The sequence below is a fragment of the Rattus norvegicus genome, chromosome 2 (genome assembly GCF_036323735.1).
Source record: "Rattus norvegicus strain BN/NHsdMcwi chromosome 2, GRCr8, whole genome shotgun sequence".
Taxonomy (NCBI): Eukaryota; Metazoa; Chordata; class Mammalia; order Rodentia; family Muridae; genus Rattus; species Rattus norvegicus.
In genome coordinates, this window is record NC_086020.1 from 225,907,116 (window position 1) to 225,923,897 (window position 16,782).

General features: G+C 36.0%; 1 long non-coding RNA gene across 1 annotated transcript; it reads left to right on the top strand.

Annotated features, from left to right (window-relative positions):
* Positions 1–3,793: 3,793 nt before the first annotated feature.
* Positions 3,794–6,500, top strand: LOC134485768 (uncharacterized). Its single transcript, XR_010064019.1, has 2 exons — positions 3,794–3,942; positions 6,371–6,500. It is a non-coding gene; the product is annotated as an uncharacterized LOC134485768 (long non-coding RNA).
* The last annotated feature ends 10,282 nt before the right edge of the window (positions 6,501–16,782 follow it).

A 16,782-nucleotide genomic window follows, 5' to 3' on the forward strand; every position in this document is an offset into this window, starting at 1 on the left:
AGAGAACCCCTAAGTTTTGAAAGCAGCCATTTTACCTAGGGATAAGATAAAAATCTCAATGAAATGTGTTATTGCAGAGAAACTGCAAGTAACCAAAGTTACTATGATTATTGTTCACTTTTTAAAAATAAATAGTAGCCCTGTGGCCCTTTAAAAATGCCCTGTAAATGCTTAAAAACCTCAATATCTTTCCTCAAATAAAAACAAACACTATAAGTCACCAAAGTTTTTGCTTAGGTATTTAAATTGTAAGAGATTTGGGTTTTGCAATCAAGGAATCTAGATAATTCAGGTACCTACGCTTAATTCAGTTAATATCCCATATACGTTCACTATTTTAACACAAATACATAATTTTCTGTTTTCCTACTCACTGATGCTGTGTGATCCACTAAAATGACTTTTCTCCAATTCCCAGAGGAAGCAGCTAAGTGTATGATTGCTGAAAACAGGTTGTTAGGATTGTTTCTTCTTCATCTGCTTATTTGAATTTAACCTGAATTTCCTCAAGACAAAAATGATGGGAAAATTACCTAGTCTAAATGGCTTCTATTATGATCTTAACAGCACATGGCATGCAGGGCTTGAAGTGCATTGGGGCCATTCAAAGACTGCATGTGATTTTCCTTTCTCTGATTCCTATGTGACATTTACTACTTGCTCTATAATACCTTTGACATTTTATTGTATTTTCTACATCCTAACACAGTGTTAAATATAATGCATTTATTGCAAGAAATAACCTTTATAAAAATGAGTTACTTGTATTTCTATTTGTATACATTAAAGGTTATTTATTCAAAGCGCACATTCTATATAATGCAAAAAATTTAATTAATAAATTTTATTCACTATTAATTAGAAGGCAGCATACTTGTATATTGATCTGATGTCAGCTATTAACCTTTGATCTTACTTAGAAGTCTGGCAGGCTAGTTCCAAGCCAATGTTCACAAAGATGGTCCTGATTAAAATCAGTGGATCTCAAAAAAAAAAACAGAAAAAAACAAAACAACAACAACAACAACAAAAAGATATAAATGTGGGAAACAGACTTTGAGGAAAGGGGGATAGAGATGAAAGGGAAATTATAATAGCCAGTATGCATTACATCTATGAAATTGTAAATGCTAACTTTATACAATTTAGGTCAATCTATATCCTGAAAATTCAAAATGGCAATAATATAATAATAATCTTTAAATATGGGACTGCAGAGATGCTCAATCGTAAAAAGCATATACCGTCCTTGCAGAAGACTGACGTTCAGCTTCCAGCACTCACTTCAGGAAGCCGTTCTTCCTATGTAACAACAGCTCTGTATGGTCCCCATCACCCACTTCTGCAATCTTCAGGAATTTGCCCTCGCACACACACACACACATACATATACATTTAATTTTTATTAAAGATATAATATCTGTTATATTTTATAGGGTATATTAAGCAGGTATAAATCATTCTGGGAAGAGTTAAAGGTGGATCTGAGGTGATAAAAATACGTTATATGAAATTCTTAAAGCATTCATGAAAATCTTCTTCCAAAGGGCTATATAACTACACATATTTTAAGTTGTCCATTTAACTTTACTTAAATGTGAATTGTGTCCACCACTGTATCTGAAAAGAAATTACATATATGAACTTACTTTTCTTTTAATAGTAGGCCTAAGATCTGCACGAGATCAAGTCAGAAAAATGAATCCCACTGTGGAGAGCAGACATGAGCCTGAAGTTTTACCTGGAGCTACTGCTAGTCACTAGCTGCCAGGAGAGCGAGAGTTCACCATCGTTAATTGTGTGATATCCAATTGGTTCTCCATGCTCCAGCGGAAGGCCACACAGTGGACAACAGTTATAGACAGCAACAGCAACAACAGTAGCAGCAACAGCAACAACAGCAGCAACAACAACAGCAGCAGCAGCAGCAACAACAACAACAACAACAACAACAGCAAAATGAACTTTATGGTTTACAAAAGCGAGACCACAAAGTTGTATGGTTAGAGAATGAGGGACGAATCTGGGAGGAGGTTGGGGGAGGGGAATGAATATGACCAAAGTACAGTGTACAAAATAAAAAAAATTAGTAAAATTATTTTAAAATTAAAAAATTCAGGGTATTATAGTACTCACTTCTACCCAATGGGTTAACGAGCACTACTTTTTTGCAGACTTGATCATTTTCAATGTTTTTGAGAGACCAAATCTTAGGTTCAGACTCCATGTTAGAGAGCCTGACCTAAGGTTGAACTTAAGGACTTAACTAGCAAGTGAGCCCCTAGCACCAGTTGGTTATACTCCAATAATCCAGTGTCTAGCACCAGTTTCCTACAAGCCTGCCCCTGACACTCACTCCCTAACAATTACCAGTAAGGAGGAAAGCAAAAGTTAAGTTTGGCTCTTAGCACCAGCCAACTATGTTAAAGGGCAACAAAATTCCATAATGGTGCCCCAGTCAGACCTGTGACAGGCTAGAAACCCTCTTGCTTCCTTACCACTTCCTATAAAACCTTGTTCTGCTGCAAGCTCCTGGCTTCTTACTCCTGTCCTGCTGTGTCAATGACAATGGTGTGGCCTGGGCTAGAGATTCTAAATAAAAGACATTTATGTGATTGCATCTGAATCTGTTCCTTAGTGGTCTTTTGGGGTTCAAGAACACTGAACAGACATGTTTCATGTTCAAATACTTGGACTAATATCTTATTGTTATTCTTTGTTTTCCTCCAATCAAAATCCTTAAAGGTAAACTCAATTTTGTTGAAAGCTCAAAAGTCAAAACAGAGTTTCAGTTTATGTTCCCATAAATTTGACCTCTGAGATTTCAGAGAAACTCTCTGTGGTATCCTCAGGGTGATGAGAAAACAATGGTTAGAGAGCCCTAATTTGAATTTCTTATTTCTCAAACAATAGAAATTCACATATATTTTAACTCAAATCCTCCCTAGAAACCAGCTACCATCATAGCCATAATTACATCCTAGTCAATTAACTTGAAACTGTAAATCATATGATTAATTCAAAGGATAACCGCTGTGCATATTTATTGTTCAGCCTGAGTCTTTGTAGGCACAGAAGACATCCACAGATCTGAGAACATGGCCCATCTTCTGGTTGATTCCTGGTTACGGTGTGGCTCTTATTATATTGCTTTTCTGTGAGTGCCTCTGAAAAATCAATGAGTAAATGTTCTTGCAAGAAGCGACATTCGGGTCCCAGCAAATGCAAGTTACAATAATAGCCAGAGCACGATCTCATCTAAGAAAAGTACCATTCGAAGTAGGACGGCCAGTTGTTTATAACTCAAGCAAAGGACATACGTTCTGACATCACGGACCCTACCTCGTGACATTTATAGCTACTGCTTTCCTTCACAATTGACAGATGGGTCCCTTCAGGAGAGCTATTTTAGAAAGTTAAGAGATACATTACTTCCTCCAAAATGCTAATTAGCCCCAGTTTCATAGTTAAAAGGCTTAAAGAAATATTGTAGGAACAAAAGCTTACTCAAATGAATGAGATATTGTTATATACCCTATTCATGCAAACATTAAGGAGTTTTTCACTTTACATTATTATGTAAATATACACATAAAATATGTTTAAATCACATTTTCTTTTAGTTTTATTTCTATGTATGTATGTATGTATGTATGTATGTATGTATGTATGTATGCATTTTGGTTTCCTTTTATTGTTGTGTTTTTATGTCATTGTTACCTGGCCTCAGTAAGATCACAATGCCTTTGGGTCATAAAGGGCATGGAGCTGAACTACTCCAGAGACACTTTCAGGGAACTACTTCTTCTTCATTGTATGAGAACAACTGCTTATATAGCGAAACCCTATCAGCTCTGATTAGTTACCACATTACCTTGGATTACACAGTGACCACCCATACTACCAAGCCTCTCTGTGGAAGAAGGACACAAAGGAGACTTGGTGAGTGCAGATTCCTCAGCAAGCATCTATTTCCTACTCACGCTGCCACTTCAGAATTCAGTGCTCTGACGGTGGGAATACTCCAGAGCATGGTGTGCCATGCTTCTTATTTAGAAATATAGCATACCAGGTAGGAGAGCTGACAGGTGTTGCTATAAAAATATAAAAAATGCTGTCTTTTACCCCACTCTAGGTCCAGCACCGCTGTGCTCCAAGATACCTGGTAGATATCTTCATCTCAGTCAGCAAAGCCTCTCACCTGCTTTGCTCTGTCCCATATCACACTGCCAATGGCTTCTCTCTGAACCTGGCAACAATCTCTCTACCCATCTAGTTCCCAAGGCAGGTTGCCACCATGCCAGACATACACATCCCAGTTCCATGGCAGGATAGCAGGTCTCCAGCCACCACATACTCTCTTGAACTTAAATTGCCACATGAAAGAACACACAACACAATAACCTCTGATCCCATTGATAATATATAATTTGCTCATCTAGACATACAATGGCCTGTACACTTCCATCCCTTAAGAATATTCATAACAACCCATAAATGTGCAGAAAGGAATCTTAACATCTGCCTCCATGTTCTCTCGACTGCTTCTCTTTTTCCTCCAGTCTCCTCCTCTCTCTAAAACTTGTCTCCCGCCCATCCTTCCTTCTTATCCAATGACAGGACTTGTTCTATCTAGTACCTGCCTTCACCTGTATGACATCATCCTACAGCCAGGTAATGCTTGCATTTCTCCTACAGTTTGAAGTAAAATATCAGAATTTAAATGTGTTATGTGAAAGTAGTTGTTTCATAAACCATTCTCTTTGGGCTTGCTTAGCCTCTCATTAAAAGAACTGAAATGTTTAAAAGGATACATATTACATATGGAAGAACTAGTCTCAAGTTTGGGTAGCCAAGTCTTTAACACTTTTAAATGATAAATCAGAGAGTGTTGTTCCTGAGTCTTCTTTTGAAATAATGACTTGTAACATCAAGTCTATATTTGTTTAATTCATTTATAATTACATTGTAGCTATATATCTTTTCTACCCTAGTCTGAAGAGGCTAACATAAAAAGAAACAAAGCAAATTTTCTGTCCTCAGAAATATTGTAACTTTGCACCTTAAATATGATTTATGAAGGTGATTTGCAATAGATGTTATGAGATGCTAAGAGCAAAAACATGGCTGAAAATGGTTCAGTAGTAGAGCATGTACTTAGCCCACAGGAGGCCTTTTCTTCAGTGCCCGCAGCACCATCAGAGGGGTGAGGGGACCTCACTAACCAAATGGCTTTTTGTTCCTCCCTTGTCTCTTCTTTCTATTTATAAAGTTTGTTTTTAATGTGAATAGTTTGATGGACAGTAATTTTTGACTGTTAATGAAAACCTTTTCATGTTTCTTAGATATCCAAAGTTTCTATTCTTTCTAAAAGTGAGCATTGTCAAGAGTGTAAGGAGCAAAATATAAAAATAAAAATAGTAAGTTAGAAAATATTACATGGATAATATTATCTTCCACCATTAAGAGAATTGTTATTTATAATTATAATATGGCACAGCACTGTGAAGTTTCCTATACCTGCTGAACAGAATAACAGTGTATGTCTATATGAAGCTAGAAAGTGTGCCCCCCCCACACACACAATTCACTCTTAAAAACCATTGTAAAGCATATGTGGTACAAACATTTGTAAGAAATCTCAAAATGCATACAGAAGAATAAATACAATTGGGTAATCTCAGTAATTGATTACAGGTCCATATGCAAACCAGTGATAATTTTTCTTTAATGATATCTTCAATAAAGATTATTACAAGTTGTTCTAGTTCATGTATGCTAGTCTCAATATACTATATTTTCCTTGCCTGTCAACTCGGATATTCTTCAGACTTATTTTGGGGGGAGGATGACCACTTGTGGTTGAGTGCTGCCTCAGAAAAAGCAAAGCCCAAAGTTGAATTTTTAGCAATGCAGGGATAGGAAGGAAACCTACTTCATTGTTTACTTGATATTTTACGTAGGTATACTGTCATAGGTTACATTCAGCAATCATTTCTGCCTCTGAAACTTGAATATGAAACTCAAGTCCCATACTGTAGAATGAGGAGGATGGTTTAGAGACAGAGAAAGTAATAGAAACGGAGAAGAAATGTGTGTATGTATCCCTAGCATCCATCTGTCACTCCCTCGGCCCACTTCCCCTCAGTGCTTCAGCTTCACCCAATCATTCTGCATATGGTGCATGAATTGACACAGTCTGATTCACTTGTGCAAGCCGTCCTTGCTGTCTGTCAGCGCATAGTGGCCGGCTTCCCATTCACAGAGTTCAATTATCCACACACCGTTCAACTGTCCATTCCAACCTCCAACTTTCCTGCTGGTTTTATAGATAATAAAATATGGTGTTTCTCATTCTCTTCATTTCCAGACACCTGCACAATACTGAAGCTCTTGACTGAATACCACTTGACCAGAAGGACTGAACACCATGTAAATAAAGGACGACATTGGAATATTTTCTGCGCTATGTTGGTGACAGACATGTGTGACATTCAAAGGTATATGAATCAAAATATAGATTGAGCCTCTAACCTTTCACAGTATTTTGATGCCTGTCTGCCATTAAAGATAATGACCCAAAAATGACCCCAGCCACAAGCTGTGGGGTCAATCTATAGCCCATGGTTTCCTTTGGCATTTTAAAGAGCAATTGCTAATTACATTGGGGATTTCTGAAATTGTGAGTCTTTAAAAAACTCTACCAATCATCTTACTGTTGATTTATCTCATTTGTTCAAATAACCACTTCAAGGTACCTACAGGAATACAGACCACTTTTGGTTTCTGAGCACTTCTCATTAATTGCTTTAAACCAGGATGTAGTAAAAGCATTTAAGAAAAACACAATTGCGTCAAAACTTAACATGCACAGACTGTTTCTTGTCATAAGTAACATAGAGGTACTTTAATGTATGCAGAAGAATTATGAGCTATAAGTGAATTGCATATCATTTTCCACAATGAACTCACATACCTATGAATTTTGTAAACATCCCTAGTACACTGGTAAAAGAATTCATTAGGATTTAAATGTTATTTGCAGCATGGCGGTAGTCGCGCATGAATTTAATCCTAGCACTCTGGAGGCAGAGGCAGGTGGATCTCTGAGTCCAAGGGCAGCCTGGTCTACACAGAAGGTTTCAATGGTCAGGGCTACACAGAGAAACACGGTCCTGGGAAGTGTGAAAGCCACGCTTTACTGTTATTACTATAATCATATTTAGCTGACTCCATGAGGCACATTCCCTGAGCACCGCTTGTTCAGTAAATTGATGATCAATTCCTCCTCGCTTTAGGTGTAGGTGTAACCATCATCACAGGGCATGTGATTTCCTGCCTATCAACTCTAAGGTAGTATCTATGCCACATGTTTAGCATTCTCAGCACTGATAGGAGAGTATCCCTGAAATACTCTAGCTGGATAGTTGGGCTATTCTTTAAGGAAATTTGATGAGGACCTAAATATAGAATGACTTCAGTTTCTTACAATTGATACCTTCAGTGGTTTACTTTGACATACAGTTATAAATGTAGTATTTATTTTATTTATTTTATAGTCTACAAAAACAAATTATCAAGTACATGCATATTACCCCATTTTCCATTCATTCTTCCAATACCTCCCCAAATCCCATACTGTTATTCTTGCCCATTTTCTCTCTGTGTCTGTTTGTCTCTCTGTATCATCTGTATCTCTTCCAATTTCTCCTGTGTCTCTGTGTCTCTGTGTCTCTGTCTCTCTCTGTGTCTCTGTCTCTGTATCATCTGTATTGCTTCCAATTTTCCTGTGTCTCTGTGTCTGTGTCTGTGTCTGTCTCTTTCTCTCTCCCTCTCTCTCCCTCGGAATCCACTGAGTCCATTAAGCTATCTTGTCCATGTGTGCAGGGACATCTACTAGCATATGGGTAGCCTCCCTGGTGCCATATCACTGAAGAAATAAACTGACTCTCTTTTACCCAGCAGTCACCAGTTAACAATAGCTTCTCAACTAGAGATGAAACTATACTAGTTAGATTTTTGTCAATTTGACACAAACTAGAGTTTACCTGGCAAGAAGAAGTTCAGCCGAGGAATTATCTCCATTAAATAAGCCTGCAGACAAACCTAGGGCACTGCTTTAGATTAATGATTGACATGAAGAAAGCCCAAGAGTTTAAGAGTGGTGCCACCCCTGGGAAAAGCGGTTCTATATGATACAAGAAACTGAGCAAGTCATGAAATGTAAGCCAATAAGCAGCGATCCTCCATGGGCTTTTATACAAATTCCTCCTTCAGGTTCCTGCCTTGAGTTCCTGATCTGGCTTCTCTTCAGGATGAACTGTAAGTTGTACAATAAAATGAATTCTTTCTTCACTAAATTTCTTTTCATTGTGGTGTTTACAACAGCAATAGGAAGCAAATTAAAACACTCCCTCCTCCATGCTTAAACTGTGCCTGGCATAGTTTTATACAAGGCCTGTACTTGAAGTTGCAGCCACCATGTGCACAATAGCATCCTCATGTACAGTCCTTCACTACCCCAGGCTTTTACTTTTTCTTCCCTTTTTTCTACAATGAATCCTAAGGCTCTGCGGAGAGGGTGTGCAATATAGACATCTTCTTAGAGCTGAGCACTCCGTACCATTGTGTTCTCTACCTCTTAACCAGTTACGAGTCTCTGTATTAACCGCCATCTACTGCAAAAAGAAGATTCTCTGATGAGCAATTAGAGATTAGTTATTCTGTGGGCATAAAAATAACAACTACAAGGAAATCTACTAATATACTCACTCAGCAGAATAATAGTACCAAGTTCTCCCCTGGAGTCTACAAATGAACAAGTCATGACTTTGGTCCTACTTAAAGTATCAAACATATATTGTGTTTTGAGTAGTGGATTTCAAATCCAGTCATACAGACATTGACTACTCCCATAGTATGGGTTACTCATGACACTAATATTTACATAAGCTACTTTCCTCAAGACAGCCTTAGCACGGAAGTACTGATTTTTGAAAGAGACACATTGTTTGGGTTTTTGTGCTGTTTATGTTTTTGTCGTGATGCTTGGGCATCTGAAGTGGGGTTCTAAATAGTAGCTTCTGGAATGAATATCTGTTTGACCTCGGTAGAGTAAGTGGGTATATCTCTCTTTGCTACTATTCTAACTTGCCAAGAAACTATATATTTCATATACTTCCAAAATCCTTTAATGAGCCAGTGTAAGACTCTAATATATCTGATTGCATTCTGATATCTTAAAGCTTAGAGGGAATCAATTCTTACAAAAACTCCATGTAAAGTTAATGTTTTCCTAGTAATTTAATAAATAATGGGATGTTCAGTTTCCAGATGTTCTGTAAAATTAGAAAATGTAATCAGTCTTTCTGTCTCTTCATTTGATTTTTGGATTCCACAGGAAGAAACATTATCTTTGGTTATCTGAAAGTCATCTTCAGTCATTTCTGTTCACATAGATTCTGGGAACTTCCTTATTTCTCTAACTCTTGTACTTCCATTGGTTGACCTGCCATCCTCTGGAGGTCACATAATATTTCAAAACTTAACCGTAGCTTGGTCTCATACAGAGACATCAACAAAATGTTATCAGTATAAGGAATAATAAATATTTTCCTACTAACTCAAATCTACAACTCCTCTCTCTCTAGATTTTGGCATTATTAACAAGGGTTAGCGTTAGGGTTAGGGTTCCTAACCTAATTCCTAATTCTAATTCCTTTAGAAGAATAACAAATGCATGAGAAAGACCATTCCACATGGATGAGAAATTGAATTTGACTTCCTTATAAAATGGAGGTGAAAGGAAGGGCATGAGCTGTCAAAGATCCCATTTTGTTGCACTCCTTGACCTTTGATGTCAAGTAGAACACAATAGAGCTTTGTTAAGCATTTCCAGGTTATTCTATGACCCAGAAGAGGTCATCTTAGAATCTACCATCTTTTTATGCAAAATACTTGGTGATGACTACAGTATAATAATATCTGCATCTGTAGATCCAAAACTAAAACAAAATACAACTATGATTTTCATTTATCTTATGTAGTTTGAAGTAAATCACTAAGGTGCTGAGGTCATTACAGGGATTCTGATCTAACAATCTAAAATAAAAACAGGATGAATGAATGATATAAACAATTTCCTTTCTCCATTGTTTGGGGCGATGGAAAAGTTTCCATTTTGTTGCTACATTTACTCCAGTAATATATTCCAAGAACAGCAGGCCATGACCATGTATAAATTTCATTCATAAATTCCTACCTTGAGATATTTTTCTCACTGCTAGGCTTTATGCATCTAATCAGCATTTCAACTATGCAACCTTGGATTCAATCATTTACCCTTTCAAGTTTTTGCTTCAGGCATCAGTGTGACAGAATATTCAGCACAAGTGTTCATCTATTCTAATAATGTCTCTTCTACACAAATACTGGTGACTTCAACGGCCCCTCCCCTCTTCTAGTGACTCAATTGTTCTACTTCTTGGGGATCAGATTAAGTCCATAGTCCAGTCAGAGACATTTGGGTGATTAATTCATCCTCTATCTTTTGACTGCTTTTACTTCAGTCATTCAAGGAAATGACTTCTGCATATAAATAATCAATTTCCTTTATGCCTTGGGAGATGATTTATAAACCGCTCTCTGCAAACTCTATAAACAAACTATCTTTTCATAAATTTGCCTCTGAAATCTGAGAAACACAATCTTATTTGTGATAATACTATGTATTGTCTGATAACAAATTTTAGTGACCTAAAAAGAACAGAGAAAGTGTTGAAAAAAATCTGAATTTTCTATTTTAAAAAATCATTTATTCAGATTTCACAAAAATACTTGGTCTGGTTTATTTTAGGGGGAAATTATCAATAAATGTATTAAAATAATATTTGTAATATAATAATTGAAATTTCTGAATAAAGGACTTACTAATGTTTTCTAAATAGAATACCAACATCAGAATTGGATTAAAAATCTACTGTAGAAAGTAGAATTTATAGGCACAACTGCTTATGGCTAAAGGAAAATTCTGTGGTATAACTTCACTTTTCACATCACTGCTGGGACTCAGCAAAAAGCTACCCACACAGAAATTAAAGCTGACTTTCTTTCCCCTATAGAATTCTTGAAATTCTGCAAATTAAACCCAATAAAAAAATCTTCGGGGTTAGGGATTTAGCTCAGTGGTAGAGCGTTTGCCTAGCAAGCGTAAGGCCCTGGGTTTGGTCCCCTCAGAAGGTAAATGCCATGAACATACATCTTCCCTAAGTCCAGAGAAAGATGTTGGTAGTGAGAGAAAGTACACAAAGAATAAAACATTAGCATAAATGTTTTTATTAGATCTCCACCAACCAAAATAATAGGAACACACATCACGTATATGTGATCATTATTTTATTAAACACAACTTGAAAACTATATTCCAACAATACATGTAAAGAATGAGATGAAGTTGAAACATAAGAACATTCTGCTATCTCCTCTATGCACTAGTGAATACTTTTCATCATCATATGAAGAACCTGACTTCCTTGCAGACCAATGGTGCAGAGAAAGACAATGATTAGGTGCATACATACTAACTCAGATGAACTGATGTCTACTTTCAATGCTGTATAACTTTGGTTATTTCTAGACCCTTTTAACACTTACTTCTTAGCATTTCCATATTTTCATACTGCTTTGCTTTATATTTAAAAAATTTAAAGATTCCATTCTTCTGGGGTATTGTTTTTGCCACATTGTTTAGAAAGCAGAATTTTCTTAGAAATTTTGAGAAGGAGGTCAGAAGGGGAGAAGAAAATCTGGAATGCAAGTTTATAAATCACATTTATTGTCTTAGTCAGTGTTCTCTTGCTTGAAGAAGCACCATGACCATGACAACTTTTACTAAAAATAAAAAGCATTTAACTAGGGCTGGCTTTCAGTTCGGAGATGCAGTCCATTGTCATCTTGTCAGGAATCATGGTGGCATGCAGGCAAGCTTGGCTCAAGAGTGAAGTTGAGAGTTATAAATTCAGATCCACAGGCAACCGAGTGACACTGAGCCTAGCTTTAGTATTTTAAAACCCCAAAGTCTACCTCCAGTGATACACTTCCTCTAGCAAGACCACACCTACTCCAACAAGGCCACACCTTATAATCCCTGTCAAGTAGCACCTTTCCCCATTGACCAAACATTCAAATATGTGCCTATGGGGCCATTACTATTTAAATCACCACTTTCATATATTAACCAAATTTCCTAGCAGTCTTATCTCAAATCTATAATTTTATGTAAATATTAGTCACCAAGGGAAACTTCTTCAGAGGAATTTAGTCTCTGTGGGAAACAGACAGGATTTCATTTCCAATCAACAATAATGGCTAATATCTAAAATGCCTAACTAGTATAAAAGATTAAGAAATAAATTGAAGCATGACAAAGTTTTAGAATACCCTTTTATATCTGTTGATAGACTATTTTTACTTGCTTGCTTTACCCAACATATTTTAAACCATGAGGTTACAAGACAGAGGAAAACATATTATCCTTGTCCACTAATTTCTCAATGAAATTGAGGCCAGAAAATGGGGTGCTGATAACTGTGCACTACACACACCTCAACTGAATCCTGGCCTTTCCAGTCTCATTTCAAACTACTTCACTGCTTCTCAGTTTTCACATTCACAAAGTAGGCATATCAGCCAAGCAGTGATGGTACACACCAGCACTTGGGAGGTAGAGCCAGTCAGATCTCCACGAGTTCAAGGCCAGCGAGGTCTATAGAATGGGTTTCAGGACAGCGGAGGCTACAAAGAGAAGCTCTCTTTAAAAAATTTAAAAAAAAACATACAACACCCCCACCACTAACAACAAAAAAATTAGGACGTTAATAATAATTATGAACAGAAATCTTCACAATATTAATGTAAATGTTTATGAAGGACTTTCATGTTTGGAGGATAAAGTTACTTTGAAAACAAAAACAGGACATATAAGGGAAATTAGGGTTAAAGACCTCTCTCAAAATGTATAAACTTGGTAACAAAGGCACTAACAAAAATGATAATGAATTTCTTCGAAGGTTCTCAGCATCTGGAAGAAGTTCAGCAAACACAAACTAGGCATGAGCATCCCATGAGCATCTCAACCTTCACCACCATTCTAATCGGGTGTCGCATGAATCCATCAGTTACTAATGAGTAAAGATGCATATGTCATCAGTATACACTTTACAATTCACGATTAATAAATACTCTAATATATGTCACAAATATTATAATTCATCTTTCAAAATTAATTATATTTTAAACATGTTTTTAAATAAAAATCACGTTGGTAACACAACTAAATTAGCTAATGCCTAAGATTATGTTCACAGAACTGTTGGTAGACTGTTATTAACATTTGGGTAAAAACTGAACATGAAAATTTCTCTCACTAATGCCTATGTATGTATTATTGTGGTGTTTGTGTGTATGTTGTGTGTCTTTGTGTCTCTCTGTGTGTAGCTACAGTGAGTGTGCATGTATTTAGAAATAGTAATAATGATTGTAATAATAGGAATAATAGTTTACATAATTAGCACAGTGGCTCCTAGACAGCTCTAAATCATAGTGTCCTTCTTAAATAAAGTTCCTTCAGTTTACCTTTGATTGACTATATCTTGAAGCCAAGAATATTCTTTGCTGCTTGTCTGTCTATCTGACATCCAGCAAAACCATTATCACTGCTGTAAGACCCAAGTCCTTGCTTCTCCACTAAATTCCCAGCCCATTAAATAGTGGCACACTTCTTCAGTGTGAGTCTTTCAGAATCAACTCCATAACCTATAGGGCAATGCTTTCTGGGTACACCTTACAAACATATGTAGATGTATGTCTTCCCATTGTCTCATGATCCAGAAAATCTATAACCAAAATTAAACCATTGTGATTATTCAAGTCTAAGTCTGTATTTGACAGAAGATGTTGGCCTGAGTAATCTACTTAACAAAACAGAATAAAATTAAAAGTCTTTTTTCTGCCCTTGATAATGGGCCATTTAGGTTTGGTTCTTTTATTCAATTGCCTCTGACTATTTTGCTAATCTCCCCAAAAGTTATAAAGTCCATGTTATAGAATGAGTCATTCATCTCTTATCTTTTATTTAATCTGTCTTTCTTGAATTTTCATAGTTTTCTAAGGTCAAAAATTTCAAAGCTTTCAGAACTATATATAACCCAAATCATTCTATAATGGTCTGAATGTCCACCTTTGCATTTCCTTCACCCTTTTCAATCACCCTTCCTACCAATTTTTGCTGTTATAAAACGTGCTCTGAAAAGCCTTCTGTTGAATCCTTTGTATATTCCACTTTCTAGGAGCTCTACCATTTTGTTTCTACTTGTCAATGACTCACTTGGTCTTCATACAATGTTGAATTGCATGAGTCAATCCCACTCTACTTACAGCTATCTGGAATTGATGCTAACCACAGATCCTACTAAAAGGCTTACTCTTCTTTTCTCCACTTGTTTCAAGAGAGGAGAAGCAATATAATAAAATCTTTGGACCATCAATTTTAACTCAATAATGCTTTTGTATTTTAAAAGAGATTTTGCTTTGTTTTTCCTTTTGCTCTGCCTGGTTTTGCCTTATTTTTCTCTTTGAGATGAGCTAGTAACAGAAGGTAAGTATGTTATATTGAACCTCAGTTGCAAATCCTACTTCCTCATTTGATCTGTTTATGAACCATTTCATTGATTGTATTTATTCCATTCAAGAGATAATATAATAAAATTATTAATGTTCTAGACTCTTATACCTAATGTTGGGTTTAATTCTGCCTCCTATTATTTTGGAGACATTATATGAGAATTTAGCCATGTTACTTAATCTCCTTCCACCTCCTAGTTCAAAAATTGGAATATAAATGACATCTTCACATAGGATGCTGATGCAACAAGAGTGAGTTAAGGCTTATAAATGTCAGACTTGTAAAATTCTTTATAAAAAATACTCAATTTAACTTCTACATTCATCAGACTCATTTTCTGTACTTACAGGCTTGGGCAATGTATACTTAGTATATATTATGCAGTAGATTTTTAATATTAAGATTTATGAGTTAATATAATCATCACTACTTTATTGAACATGAAACTGAGCCTAAAAAAGGTAGCTTGAGGAATAAGAGAGTGGTTCTTCAGTTTAATCTTAGACTCTCAGGGTCCAAGCTATGTTTGTTACCATTATCCAGAAACAGTAAAAGAGTAAAACACAAAGAGATGATGTATTTATGGGTTGATTGGTCACCTTCAAAGCATAGCCTTCTGAAAATAGAGCACTAATTTAGTCCGAAGTATGTACTGCCTTATTCTTGTTAATTATGTCGTTATATTTTTCAGAGAATATCAGAAGGAAAATGCCAGTGTCATCTAAATGTCATCTGATTAATTTAGCTTGCCAGTCAAGAATATCAATTCCTCAGTAAGCATATATCTTTATGGGATGTTTTTACTGAATCACCTTTATAGGTGTGTGTGTGTGTGTGTGTGTGTGTGTGTGTGTGTTTCAATTATTCAAATTCAAATAATTCTTTTCTCCATCCTTTTCTTTCCCAATACCAAAAATTCTCTAGTCCACAACAGCTTTTATTTAAAAGGTATATATGTGATAAAAGTATAGAAATAAAAAGATTTGTAAAAGTTAAAATCATAAACTAGTCTAAATCAAACAATAACATCTGATACAAAAAAAGGCTAAGTATCCTTAACTTTTCTATTTCTGTCCGTGAACATGCAAGTGATTTCACTGCTCATGCATTTAAAAAGTAGGATAGATTCAGATATACGTATTTATGTATGTATGTATTTATGCATGTGTGTGTGTGTATGTGTGTGTGTGTGTTTAACATTCTAATATATCCTATGTCACTAATGGTCTTTAAAACATGCTCTTCATAAGGAAGAAAGCCCATCTTTGAGATATGCCATTATTACTTTAATTCGTATTTCAAAATCTTTTTACAGTTATACCTTTAATGTTTTCAATCTTAAAACAAGACTAAAATGGGTATCATTTTTTGTAAATTTCTGTGTATACTTCTGATTATGTCCTTGCATCAAGCTACTAGGACTCATTAGAAATAAAATTACAGTACAGGAATTTTGGTTTATTTTAATAGGTTACCTTGTATCGCATGAACTTCTACATTGTTAATGACAAATTTGCCTCCATTGGGCATAGTTACTTTGAGAACATTCACTCTTTTCAGGAGGAATGATTCAGGGGATCATCACATAGAGTTTCTTTACACATCACTGACTCTTGAGATTGCTCCACTCTGTGACATCTGCACTCAGCAGCAGAACTTGCATTTACCAAGTTAAGACCCACCTAGACACCACTTTCAACACCAACATGCTCCAACACAGCAGGTGATTGTTTCTTCACCCTGGGCTGAGTCTCTGTCTTCCTCCTCTTGGCCTCCTAATGCTCTTATACAGAATTCAGGAAGCTTCTGTTTGCTCAGCTGTTAGGAGAGCACTTCAATCCTGAATTGTAAGGAAAAGTGAGATTTTTATGACTATGTTTTGTCAGAATAAATGTTCCGTATATGATAACTGTATGAGCTACATTAAGTGATAAGTTCATTTATAAACTGTTCTTATAATATCTACTGTGACTAAGTCATGGTTTAAATGCTTCCACTAAAGACTCCTGTCTGGAATGTTTGGCTGTTGGTGAGATGATGATAAAGCTGGTGGAAGGTTTCCAGGCCATTGGAGCCACTAGAAGGCATTATTATAGTTTCTT